This window comes from Lagopus leucura, unplaced genomic scaffold (genome assembly GCF_019238085.1).
Source record: "Lagopus leucura isolate 7727_CA_CO unplaced genomic scaffold, USGS_WTPT01 Super-Scaffold_100008, whole genome shotgun sequence".
Lineage (NCBI taxonomy): Eukaryota > Metazoa > Chordata > Aves > Galliformes > Phasianidae > Lagopus > Lagopus leucura.
This window is the reverse complement of record NW_024962265.1, coordinates 9570107-9582356: the sequence shown is the minus strand read 5'-3', so window position 1 is coordinate 9582356 and position 12250 is coordinate 9570107.

Sequence of the window (12250 nt, the reverse complement as noted above, 5' to 3'; positions counted from 1 at the left end):
GAATAGTGTTTCATCAACAAAGTACAAGGATGTACTATGAATTGAATTAGTTTCTTTCCCTCTTTGCTTTGACATATTAACTATGACACAGACTTAAATTTATACCAGAAAGCTTTATAAAAACTTGGCAGAAATCAAGTAAAAAACCCACAGGGAGTCAAAATTATTGTCTTACGTAATATAATAAAATACTCTAGTGATGATTCAGAAGTCCTGACAGAAGTCTGAAGTGTCCATGTAATTTTAATACATTTAAGAATAAAAAAGAAACAGACAGAATATCACTTCTCACTGAGGACATTTCTACAGTTCTAGACACCACACAGGAATAATTCTTCCATAGATAGAACAAAAATATTTTCATAACAATGAGTGTAATCTCACTGTTACACTGTTGGAACTAAACTATAGTTCTCTGAACGCACTGATCTCCATGGTTTATTTCCTCCAGATGACTTGTGTGTGTTAATTAAGCAACATTTCTTCAAAAACAAAGCTTTATATTACTGTGCATGCATGTTTGTGCATCTGAGTTTAAAAGAAAAAAGTCATTAAATATTATTCCAGCCATTACAGAATATCTTACAAATGATTGTGGGTTTTTTTTGTTTTGTTTTGTTTTGTTCTGTTCTGTTTTGTGTGTGTGTGTGTCTAACAGCTGCTTTTAGTTTAAGCAGTTTACTGTTGCTAAAAGCTCTGACAATTCAAATACTTCTTGCTATCAAGGTTTATCTCAACCTGTTAAAGTCTAGATAAGGGGTTGCCAGTTTTCCTGCTTCAAAGGAGACAAGAGCAATTGGAGCTATAAACTCTACCATTCATCATTAAATTGCACATTTTTATAGGACCACAGAAAGCATCTGTATCTTCACTAAGACAAGGCATGCATTAGGCAGATTTAAGCTGAGACAGCTCAATACTGCAGATCACTTGTCTGACATTTACAGATGTTGATGTGCTCACACTCATTTCAGAAGAGGGGAAAACAGAACATGCATAGTCAGAAGATTAGTTTACAAAATGAGGTCCTTATACAGAATAGTTCTTTGTTTTAGATGAAGCCAAGAGCTCTTAGTCCTTCACCAGATGAACTTGGTACTTGTCACGCTTAGGTTATACAGTTCTTTTCAGTGCAGTTTCTCTCACTCATGCCTTGCTATAAAGACAGTTTTATACAATGTTCAAGACTTCTGCTCCTGAAGTTGATTTCAAATGCTATGCCAAGGCCAAGTCTGATAGCTATGCAGTTACCTGTAGAGGCCTCTAACAAAAAGTGGAATCTACCTGAACCTAAATATCCATAGTTTGTACATGAAGTTCATACTTCCTTATGGTTAATTTTGTGGTCTTCCTTTTAAATAGCTTGCAAATTCAACAAAGATAGAAACACTTCTGAAGTGAGATAAGCTTACTCATGCAGGATGCCTTTATTATCAGAATACATAATATCCACAGCATGAAGTAAGGTTTTGCCAGAGAACAAGTTAAAATATATTTTTTCATTTCCTTTCCCCTATAATCAATAATTCTAAAGTGAATCTCTATTTGTTTCCACTGGGGTGAAAATGGAAAAAAATGTTGCCTGATAAGATGATCATTGGTTTCTCCAGGAAAAGATAATTGATATTTCACATTTTGTTGTCACAAAAGAGGATTTTGATTAGCACAGTACTGGCAGATAAACTTATGGTACTGCTAAAAAACCTGTAAGTTTCTGACAAGTTTTTTTCCACTCATAAGCTCTATATATTATACAAATTGTGGGTTTTGCAGAATTTGTGAATAACCTGCAGTAAGCAAAATTATTTGCTTCATGAGAATGAATGAATAAAAAACAAAGATATTTTAAAGATGTTACATATACATGTAGAGGTGAGTTTCCTAAGGAAGAAATCTAACAGATTCATAGAATCGTAGAATGTCTAAGGTTGGAAAGGATCTCTGGATGACATCTGATCCAAGAAACCCTACTCAAATCAGAGTCACCAAGAGCAGGTTGCCCGAGATGACTGGATCTAGTCTTATTTAACATATTAATCAATGATCAGGATGAAGGGATAGAGTGCGCCCTCAGCAAGTTTGTTGATGATACAAAGCTGCAAGGAGTGGCTGACACACTGGAAGGTTGTGCTTCCACTCAGCAAGACCTGGACAGACTGGTGAGTTGGGTGCAGAGGAACATTATGAGGTTCAAAAAAGGCAAGTGCAGAGTCCTGCACCTCGGGAGGAATAGTCACAAGCATCAGTACATGTTAGCAGCTGACCTGCTGGAAAGTAGCTCTGAGGAGAATGACCTAGGGGTTTGGTGGACAACAGGTTGGCCATGAGACAGCACTGCACCCTTGTGGCCAAGATGGCCAATGATATTCCAGGGCACATGAAAAAGACTGTGCCCAGCAGGTCGAGGGAGGTGATCCTCCCCTTCTACTCTGTCCTGGTGAGGCCAAATATGGGATATCGTGTCCTGTTCTGTGCTCACCAGCTCAAGAAATACAGGGAACTGCTGGAGTCCATCAGAGAGTCACAGAGATAGTTAGGAGCCTGGAGCATCTCTCTTTTGAGCAAAGATTGAGACACTTGGGGCTGTTCAGCCTGGAAAAGAGAAGGCTGAGGGGGGATCTTATCAATGCTTACAAAGATCTAAATGGAGGGAATCAAGTGGATGTGGCCAGGCTCTTTTCATTGATGCCCAGAAACAAGAGAAGAGATAAAGGGCACGAACCGGAACACAGGAAGTTCCATGTGTAACATGAGGAGAAAATTGTTTATTTTAATCAAAGAATCATAGAATCATAGAATCGCAAGTTTGGAAACGACCTGCTAGTTCATCTAGTCCAACCACGCTCCCATTCCTATTAGTACCACAAGCTACTAAACCATCTCTCGTAGCTCCTCATCCAGGCGCCTCTTGAACACTACCAGGGACGGCGACTCCACCACCTTCCTGGGCAGCCATTCCAGTGCCTGACCACCCTCCGAGAGAAAAAGTTTCTCCTAATGTTCAACCTAAACCTCCTCTGGTATAACTACTGGCCATTTCCTCGGGTCCTACTATTTGCCTGGGAGAAGAGGCCAGACCCTTTTACATCACAGCCTCCCTTTAGGAAGTTGTAAAGTGCAATGAGGTCTCCCCTGAGCCTCCTCTTCTCCAAACTGAACAATCCCAGCTCCCTCAGCCGCTCCTCATAAGACTTGTGCTCCAGACCCCTCACCAGTTTCCTTGCCCTTCTCTGGACACGCTCCAGGGCCTCAATGTCTTTCTTGTAGTGAGGGGCCCAAAACTGAACACAGCACTCGAGGTGCGGCCTCACCAGTGCTGAGTACAGGGGGACGATTACCTCCCTGCTCCTGCTGGCCACACCATTTCTAATGCAGGCAATGTGATGGAGCACAGGAAAAAACTGCCCAGAGAAGCTGTGAGTCTCTTTCTCTGGACATATTCAAAACCCACTTGGATGCCTACAGTGCAATGTAGTGCATTACACAAGGGGACTAGATGATCTCCAAAGGTCCCTTTCAATTCCTATGATTCTGTGATTCTATGGTGCTGTATCAGGCTCCTACAAGTGACTGTCCCATCTCACATTGAAGAATTTGCAGAACACAGTCTAGGGTGGTTGTTCAAGAACACTAAAATAAAATTACTTCTGAATTTCCTTTCCTCAAAGAACTGCTGCATGGTAGAACTAAAAGAATTTTAAAACTCATTTTAAGATCTGGCAATCTGAACAACATTGGCATATAATTTTTCAGCAAGATGAAATATGCATGTACAAGAAGCAAGAAAAAAGCAAGATACTTGCAGTCTAATCTATTTAGCAATCTGTCTCTAATTTTAATGATGTATTTGTCATTTTATTACTCAGAAAATGTCATTTATATGAAACTGTCACTATGATATTAGAAGGGAACAGCTTGTGTTAAACTGTGCAATGTCTTTGCCAACTTTCAATGTTAGTTACATTATACCTCCTTAGAATTTCCCTAGCACTTACAGTGTAACACAGATACTTTACTTCCTGTACTATACTTTTGTACATAGCTGCTGTACCAAATGTGGTGGATATAATCATTTATTTAGCTATAAAATTGTTCAGTTTGTCAGTATAAAAGTTATTGCAAAAAGCCTTGTGTAAAAATAGTCTGAGGTGAGGAGAAAATCCAACAGTATCCTGAAATATCTTCATTTCCTCACATTTTTGTATTAGTGTTGAGCAGGAGGAAATGTAATTAATTTCAAAAAGAAAGAATAAAAAAAAAAAAAAAAAAGTTGTGTGAAATTATTTTTCTCTGATAGATGTTTAAAATTATCATGCCCAATAATCACTGAGCTGAAGGAAAGGTATGCCTCTTTTTTGTTCATATATTTAGATCAATGTCTCTGCTTGGTTAGTCAAACACAAAAAATTCACAGCTAGTTAACAGTTCCTAAATCTGTGAAATATTCTGCAGGAAATAAAGATAAGCAAACACAAAGACAGCATTTACTGTTTGTTGTTGTTCTTTGGTTGTTTTTTTTTTTTTTTTTTTTTTAATAAATGCATATCAGGGATTTAACAGTCTTTAGGTGCTTATCAACCTTACAGGAAAATTTTAAAGATTTTCTCAATTTTTTCATGTTCTATTCAAAATTTTTACTATGTATAGAATACAAGTTTACAATAATGTTACAATAAAGTTAGCAATAAATAGCTAACACTTGTAAATCTTAGAGGCTTGGATTTCAGCTATGTCTTCTAAGGCAGTATCAGCTTGTTGCTTTCTTATGGTTTAGTGAGAACAAGGTAGAACACTCTGTAACATTAAACATAATGCAGAGTTCTCATAAAGTTGTAGCTCAAAGTTCACACTCATAGAGGGAAATGTTTGTAATTGAACTAATGAATTTGCATCTGATTAAGATGAAATATGTTTGTTACAAGGGAGGATTTCTAAAATGAAAGTATTATCTAGGAAGCTCCAAGCAATTTTATTTCTGCAGTTTCTAATGTGAGTCTTTTGTTTCCATTTTGAAAAAAAATCTGTCTCTTAATGATTCTTAATTTTTTTTTTTTTTTAATGGGAATTTCAAGAGTTAATTTACTGGGCAGTTGGAAGAATTATGAAAAATGTTTCATGTCAAAGAAGGCTCAGGTGAACATTCCTTCTCACGGGCTCAAAATATTCACAGCAGAAAGATTGTATCAGAATCCTTTATTTTATACTTCCAATAAACAAAAGAAAACTGCCTTATAATTATTTACAAATAAAGAATGGATGCCCAAATGGCTCTGAGAGGACTAGGACCTCTCTGGGCCTCAGGGCAGGGCCTGGCAGCCAGAGCCCACCACCCTCAGCCAGCAGCATGGTAGGCTGGGGGCAGCAGGGACAGTCCCAGACAATGGGGAGATGGGTGCCTCCCTGGGGCCGGGTGGGCTGAGGCCTGAACAGACCAGGGAGGGGAGGAAGTGTGGTAGAGCTGGAAACAGTGTCTTGTAAACTTGTTAGAGCAGAGACTAGTGGTCCTGGAGAGTTGAGAGAGATTCCCGGCTCCGGAGCCATGGGTGGGATCAGGAGAGCCTAGTGGTTAGGCAGGGACATTAGGGCCCATGAGTAACTCTTCATAGACAAGAAATCCATAAAATAAAACCAAAACCAAACAACAACAACAGCAACAAAAACAGAAGAAAAAAAAAAGTCCTCCTCTAAGGAGGAGCATAGCTTCCCCGTGAATTTCCACTTGTCATCAACATTTACTTTCAGTCCATAAATCTTTCATGCTAATCTCAAAGCTTTTGCCCTGTTTCTAGAGCTGTGGAATCAAGCTTAATTTAATGAAATATGATGTTTTTTGGTTTTTTTTTAAATACTGTTCAGTTGTCTTCATCAAACAATTTGTTAATTTCAGTATTTGTTCTACATTTTTTTTCAGTTCATTTCTAATATACCTTAAGTGGACTAGAGTTTAATTTAAGTTCGGAATACCAAGATTTGTTACTTTTGCACATGTACACGTAAACTTGTATTCTATAATGTAATCATAAAAAGGTTTTGACCCTGTCACATGTGAATGTTTTGGACTAAATTCTGATCTTAGATGAAGCACGTATCAGGTGTAGCTATCGTCATGTTATAAATATATCCCTATATTCTATCAAATAAATGTCAGGTTGGGTATACAATCTGTCATTTGCAATTCTGAATCCTAAGAGATGTGTCTAGACAAGTAATATAGATGCTGGAAAGATATATACTCTAAATTCTGTTGCAGAGCAGAGGTCAGTTATAGGTGGTCCCCACAGACTCTGAAATAACTGGGCTGAATGTAAATATATTATTGGGTTTTTTTTGCATTGTCTTTCATCTATACAAAAACATATGATAAGTTTCTGAAGAATAAGCAACTGCACCTTGTCTATTTCTATGGGAGTTCACAGAATCAGAGAATTAGAGAATTAGAAAATCGCTTGGGTCACAGAATCACAGAATCACAGAATGGCCAGGGTTGGAAGGGACCTCAAGGATCATCAAGCTCCAAACCCTCTGCCACAGGCAGGGCCACCAACCTCCACATTTAATACTAGACCAGGCTGCCCAGGATCCCATCCAATCTGGCCTTGAACACCTGTATGGATGGGGCATCCACAACCTCTCTAGGCAGCCTGTTCCAGCACCTCACCATTCTCATAGTAAAAAACTTCCCCCTTACATCCAACCTAAATCTTCCTTCCTTCAATCTAAAACCATTTCCCCTTGTCCTGCAGTTATCAAACCTTTCGAAGAGTTGATTTTCCTCCTGCTTATAAGCTCCCTTTAGGTACTGAAAGACTGCAATGAGGTCACCCCGCAGCCTTCTCTTCTCCAGCCTGAACAAGCCCAGCTCCCTTAGCCTGTCTTCGTAGGGGAGGCGCTCCAGTCCCCTGATCATCTTTGTGGCCCTCCTCTGGACTCTACAATAGCTCTCTGCTCAGAAGGATCATCGAGTTCTAAGCCCTCTGCCTCTGCCTTCTGGCAGAATTGCCAGCTACTGAATCAGGCATTAGATCAGGTTGCCCAGGGTCCCATCCAACCTTGTCTTGAACACTTCCAGGATGGGGCATCCATGACCTTTCTGGGCAGCTTGTGCCAGCACCTGTGAATAAAAAACTTCCCCAACATCTAATCTAAATCTTTCTTCTTTTTTAAAAAAAGTATCTTATTTAAAAATTGTCCTATCACTATCTACTCATGTGAAAAGTTGATTACCCTCCTGTTTATAATCTCCCTTTAAATACTGGAAGGTTGCAATAAATTCTCTCTGCAGCCTTCCATTCTCCAGGCTGAATTCTCAACTCCCTCAGTCTGTCTTCACAGGAGAGATGCTCCAGCCCTCTGATCATCTTTGCAGTTCTCCTCTGGACTCCAAAAGCTCCATACCTCTCCTGAGTTGCGGGCCCCAGATCTGGACACAGTAGTCCAGAAGACTCATGAGGACAGAGTAGAGAAGGACCATCAGCTTCCTCTCCCTGCTGGGCCCCCTTTTGTGATACAGCCCCAGATATTGATGGCCTCCTGGGCTGCAAGCACACAATACTTGCTCTGTTAAGTTTTTTGTCTACCAGGACCCCTAAGTCCTTCTCAGCAGAGCTACTTTCAATGAGTTCTCCAAATCTGTATACATATCTAGTATAGCCAGACTGATGTGCAACACTTTGCACTTGGCCTTTTTGAACTCACATGAGCCCGTCTTCTGAGCTTGTTCAGGTCCCTCTGGATGACATTTCTTCCTTCTGCCATGTAAACTGCACCACTCATCTGGGTATCATCCACAAAATTCCTGAGGGTGCACTTGATTCCATCATCTATGTCATTGATACAGATATTAAAGAGTACTGGTCCCAGGTTGGGCCCTTCGGGTACACAACTTCTCACTGACCTCTACCTGAACATAGAATTATGCAAACTGAGATTAAACCAAAAGTAAATTTGAATGTGTACCCTAATCCGTACAGTTTCAGTTGTTGAGACTTTCAGTGTCAGACTATGCTATATTTTTAAAAAGAGAAAAGGAATGTGTGGGAACCATTAACATTTTTAATGTCAGTTTTGGAACTCTTATTTAGGTTTATGGTGTTTTTGGCTTATGTAGCGTATAAACAAGTTCCTCTTGCAGTTACCCACATTCACCCAAAGTTACAGTACTTTACAAATTTAACTGGTTTAATTGTGTCTTCAAAGGCCTTCACTTATCAATGGAACTTAAGTTTATGCTTGAAGCTAAACATATGTATATGAAGGGACCCAAAACAGATCCTAAGGGGTTGTGTTATCCATTCATGTTGATATTATGGTGCTAAATGTGTCAGGTGCTGAATAATATATCCATTATGATGGAATCTCTGTAGGCATGTTCAGTATACAAAATTAATATCACGAAGTTTACATATGAGATTCTCTCTCAACACTTTGAACATTATGACAGAATTGAATAGCTTAAAAACACACAGGATGGTGATAGAATGTACAGATTCTTCTCTTGCGAGACGTATGATGTTTCCTGCTGTGAAATGTTTAAATTGGACGAAACCAAATGTATTAGTTATCTTGGTCAGCTATCTTGTACATGATAAACTGACTGCTTTCTCTCACGCAGTATGTCCAAAAGCAGTTATGTTAGGATTCACATCAAAGATATCCTGTTAGGAGAAATATCCACTCTTGATTCTTGTACTCTTCTAGCTACCAAAGCTTCACACAGCTAGCAGCAGAGTCCCTAGAAGCTGTATCTTTTTTTTTTTTTAATTCCATGGTTTGACAGACTGCACTACATCTGCCCATACACAAGAATTAATCAAATGAAATATCTCTGATGAGATTTGCCAGCTGCTTTTGACTGCTATGTGGCAGCATGAAGCTGTACAGCAGTTGAAGAAATTTATGGCAGCTCTGTATCATCAGAGACACACAGCAAAGACAAAATCTGCTGCTGAGCCTGACCTTGGCATATTTCAGAATATTTTTATACTTCACATCATCATTTAACTGATTCTTACAGTAGAACTCTAGAGATCACCTGCCTGAATAGCAACGTTAATCCTATGTGATAGAGCTGACTGACCCTCTACTACCTATTACAGTAAGTATTCAGGTGACAAAAACTCCTGTAATCAGATCAATTCTACTTCATGTTATCTTTTTACTGGAATAAATATTCAAGTTTTCTGGGAAACCCTAGCCCATTTAATCACGCCTTAATACACCATTACACAGACTGTCCATCTCTGCAGCTGCAGTTTTGTGCCAGATTGCAGACAGGCAATGTTTTATTGTGCACAAATCTACAGGAGGGCAGTCCTCAATAATTTGAAATACTGGACAATATCCCTAGGGCTTTAAAGGTGAAATGTCAGGTACTTGAAGATCTTCCTGGTTTTTGTATTCTATGAAATATTTTAATTTCCTTAGAGCTGATATTGTGTTTATTTTGAATGTTAGACAAAATATTAGGAGAGATCTGGAGGGAAGTCCAGCACACAAGTGACTAATAACAATCTAATCCCCCTGTACTATTGGAGGAAAATATGTTTTTGTTTCTTTCTTCTTGGTCAAGTAAACACATAAATATATTTCCCCTGGCTTCAATTACAGCAAGTTGGCTTTACAGAAGAATCCTTTCAGTTTAGATTTCCTGTCAGCTTTCCTGAAACATGACCACAGAGTACAGTATTCTCTTGATGTGATTTTTATAGACTCTAAGCCTTAAAAGGAGTGTTTCTAAATCAAATCGCAATACATTCTAACTTGGATGGGTTGATTTGTTTTATCTCTGCAGTATATCTCCAGTTTTAATGAATGTGTGAATCTGGGAAAATGGTAGAGAAAGGATGTGGCTTGAAAGAAAACATTTCTTTTTGAAGTTCTCTTCCCTTGATTTTCATCTCCTAAACTGGATTCAAAAGCCTGACTAAATGCACACACAGACATAAACTCCTTCAAGCTGCTTTTTCAATCTTCCCATAACAGGTAGAAAACAAATCAAACCAAACCAAATGTCTCTAAACTCCATGTACAAAGGGCTTGTCTCACGGAAGTCAGTGCCATACTATAATTTTTCCTTTAAGCAGTGCTTTTTATAGGTGGATCTTCCTGAGAAAGACCTAACAGCAACAGGTGTCATGAGCTGTGATCAAAACCTGCATGGCTCCTAAGCTGCTTTCTTACAGCTTGGTGCCCTGAGAACTAAAATTACTGTCCTACTTTTTCATTCATAAATCTCCTTGAGTGTAGCCCTGAAAATATTTCCTCCTCTGTCTCTACAGAACTTTTCTATTTCAAGTCAGACTTTAATTCCCTACTCATGTGCAAGTGGTAGGCCATCTTGAAGAGAAATCAAAAACTATATAAGGAGCAATCTCTTCTAAAAGTTACTGTCTTTTCTAGAGTGAGTATTATTTTTCTTCTCTTTCACACACCACAGAGCTTAGTCTTTACAGGCATGGTCTTTGAAGAGAGGAAGGCAAATGCAGAAATGCAGTCTGGTATGATCACAGCACTTCATTCTTCATCATGCTCAAGGAATTTTTTGCTCTATACTTTGCAGAATAAAAATGTCCTGCAATACAAGTGCTCAGTACTGTTGCTGAATCTATACTGAGGGACACATACAGCAATGCAGAAGGAGGAAAAATAATAATAATAAAAAAAAGGACTTAATCACTTCTGCTCTTACTAAGCATATAATGAGAAAGGCACTTTTGAAACAGAGAAAGTGAAATGTCTTCAGACATCTAAGTAGGCCAATAAAACTGCCAAGAGAGGAGTGAAGAGAAGAGCATTCCAAAATGCTGCCTTTAGCAGGCGATACGTCTTACCCAGTGGACAAATCAAGCACATCACTTGCACCAGTCCTACTCTTCCCTGTTTATTTTTCTCCTGGTCAGCAATAAAATAGAATAATAAAGCAACAAGCAAACAAATACGAGCAAGAAAACCCAGTTGAGAAGAAAAATAATTTGAGTTGTTGTTTGTCACCGGTGTTGAGGAATCCCCTGGACCACAGTGTTCCTATGCAAGCACTGCTACCTCCTTTGCCTCCATTCCAGGAGGTGAAGTCATGAACTCGTGTTAAGTATCTTAAACAAACATTTGGAGGAATAGGAGAATGACAAAGCTACATTTAAATATTTCAGAGAGAAGCACATCCAAAATTTTTGTTTGGCACCCAGGTGAGATGTCTTCCAGTAAACCTTGGTTGCTTGAGCTCACAAAAGCTTCACAGACTCCCTCCTGTATTCAATTAGAAACTGCTTTACAGGTAAGGAATATTTTATGAAGTGAAGAAATTGTCAGTGAAATGGGAAACAATTTCTGTACTCAGTGTGGAGAGTCTGGAATTGTTGTGACCAACAGCCTCTCAGAAGTCTGCCCTAACACTGCCAGAGTGGAAGAGTACAAAAATTTGCTGCTACTTTTAACAGGGAATGCACAATCCATAGTCAAATAGGCAGGGAAATACCTCTCCAGAGAAAACTGCACAGAGAGGGATCCTGGGGAGGCAGGCTGGAAAGAAAACAAATAGATTTCAGTTGGAAAACAGCCTGGTCTCTGTCAAACATGGTAGTAAAACTGACATACTCTTGCAGACAGAGTTGGTAAGATTAGTACGTCATGATGGAAAACTTACTGATAAGAAAATTTGGGAGTAGATTAATGCAGAGGCTATCTAAAGAAAATATATAATTTTTAAGGCACGTGCATAAAAAAGAAAGAAAGGTACGGATAAATGAAAACTTCAGAAGAAAGTTAAACTCAGCAATTAGCATTATGGAATTGCATAGACTAGAAAGTCATTAGCACTAAGTAGAACCAAAGATAATTAAAGAATACCATGTTTACAGTCTCTTTGCTAAGATAAAGTGGGATGTCAGCCTGGAAAACTCCATCAGCACTGCAGAAGAGATTCATAACTAAATTGATTAGGTTAGCAGCCCAGAAAGTGCTCCAGTAAGGAAGCAGGTTTCTACAGGAAAATGTTTTGCTTTAAAAACAGACTTAGCACTAAACCCTGCCCTTACTGATAACTAACAAAATTAAAGTGCAGTAAAAGGGAAAAAGCATCTGGAAGGGTCTCTAAGGGCCTGTGCACCATTTCAATAAACACTGTGGGTGCACATGTTTAGTATTGTTCCACAAGACTGTTTGGACATCTTTAAAGCCAGGGCTGAGCATTTAGGGCCTTGATATGCAGCCTACAGTTACACTGGCAGGTCCAAACTTGAACACAGCTGGTTTA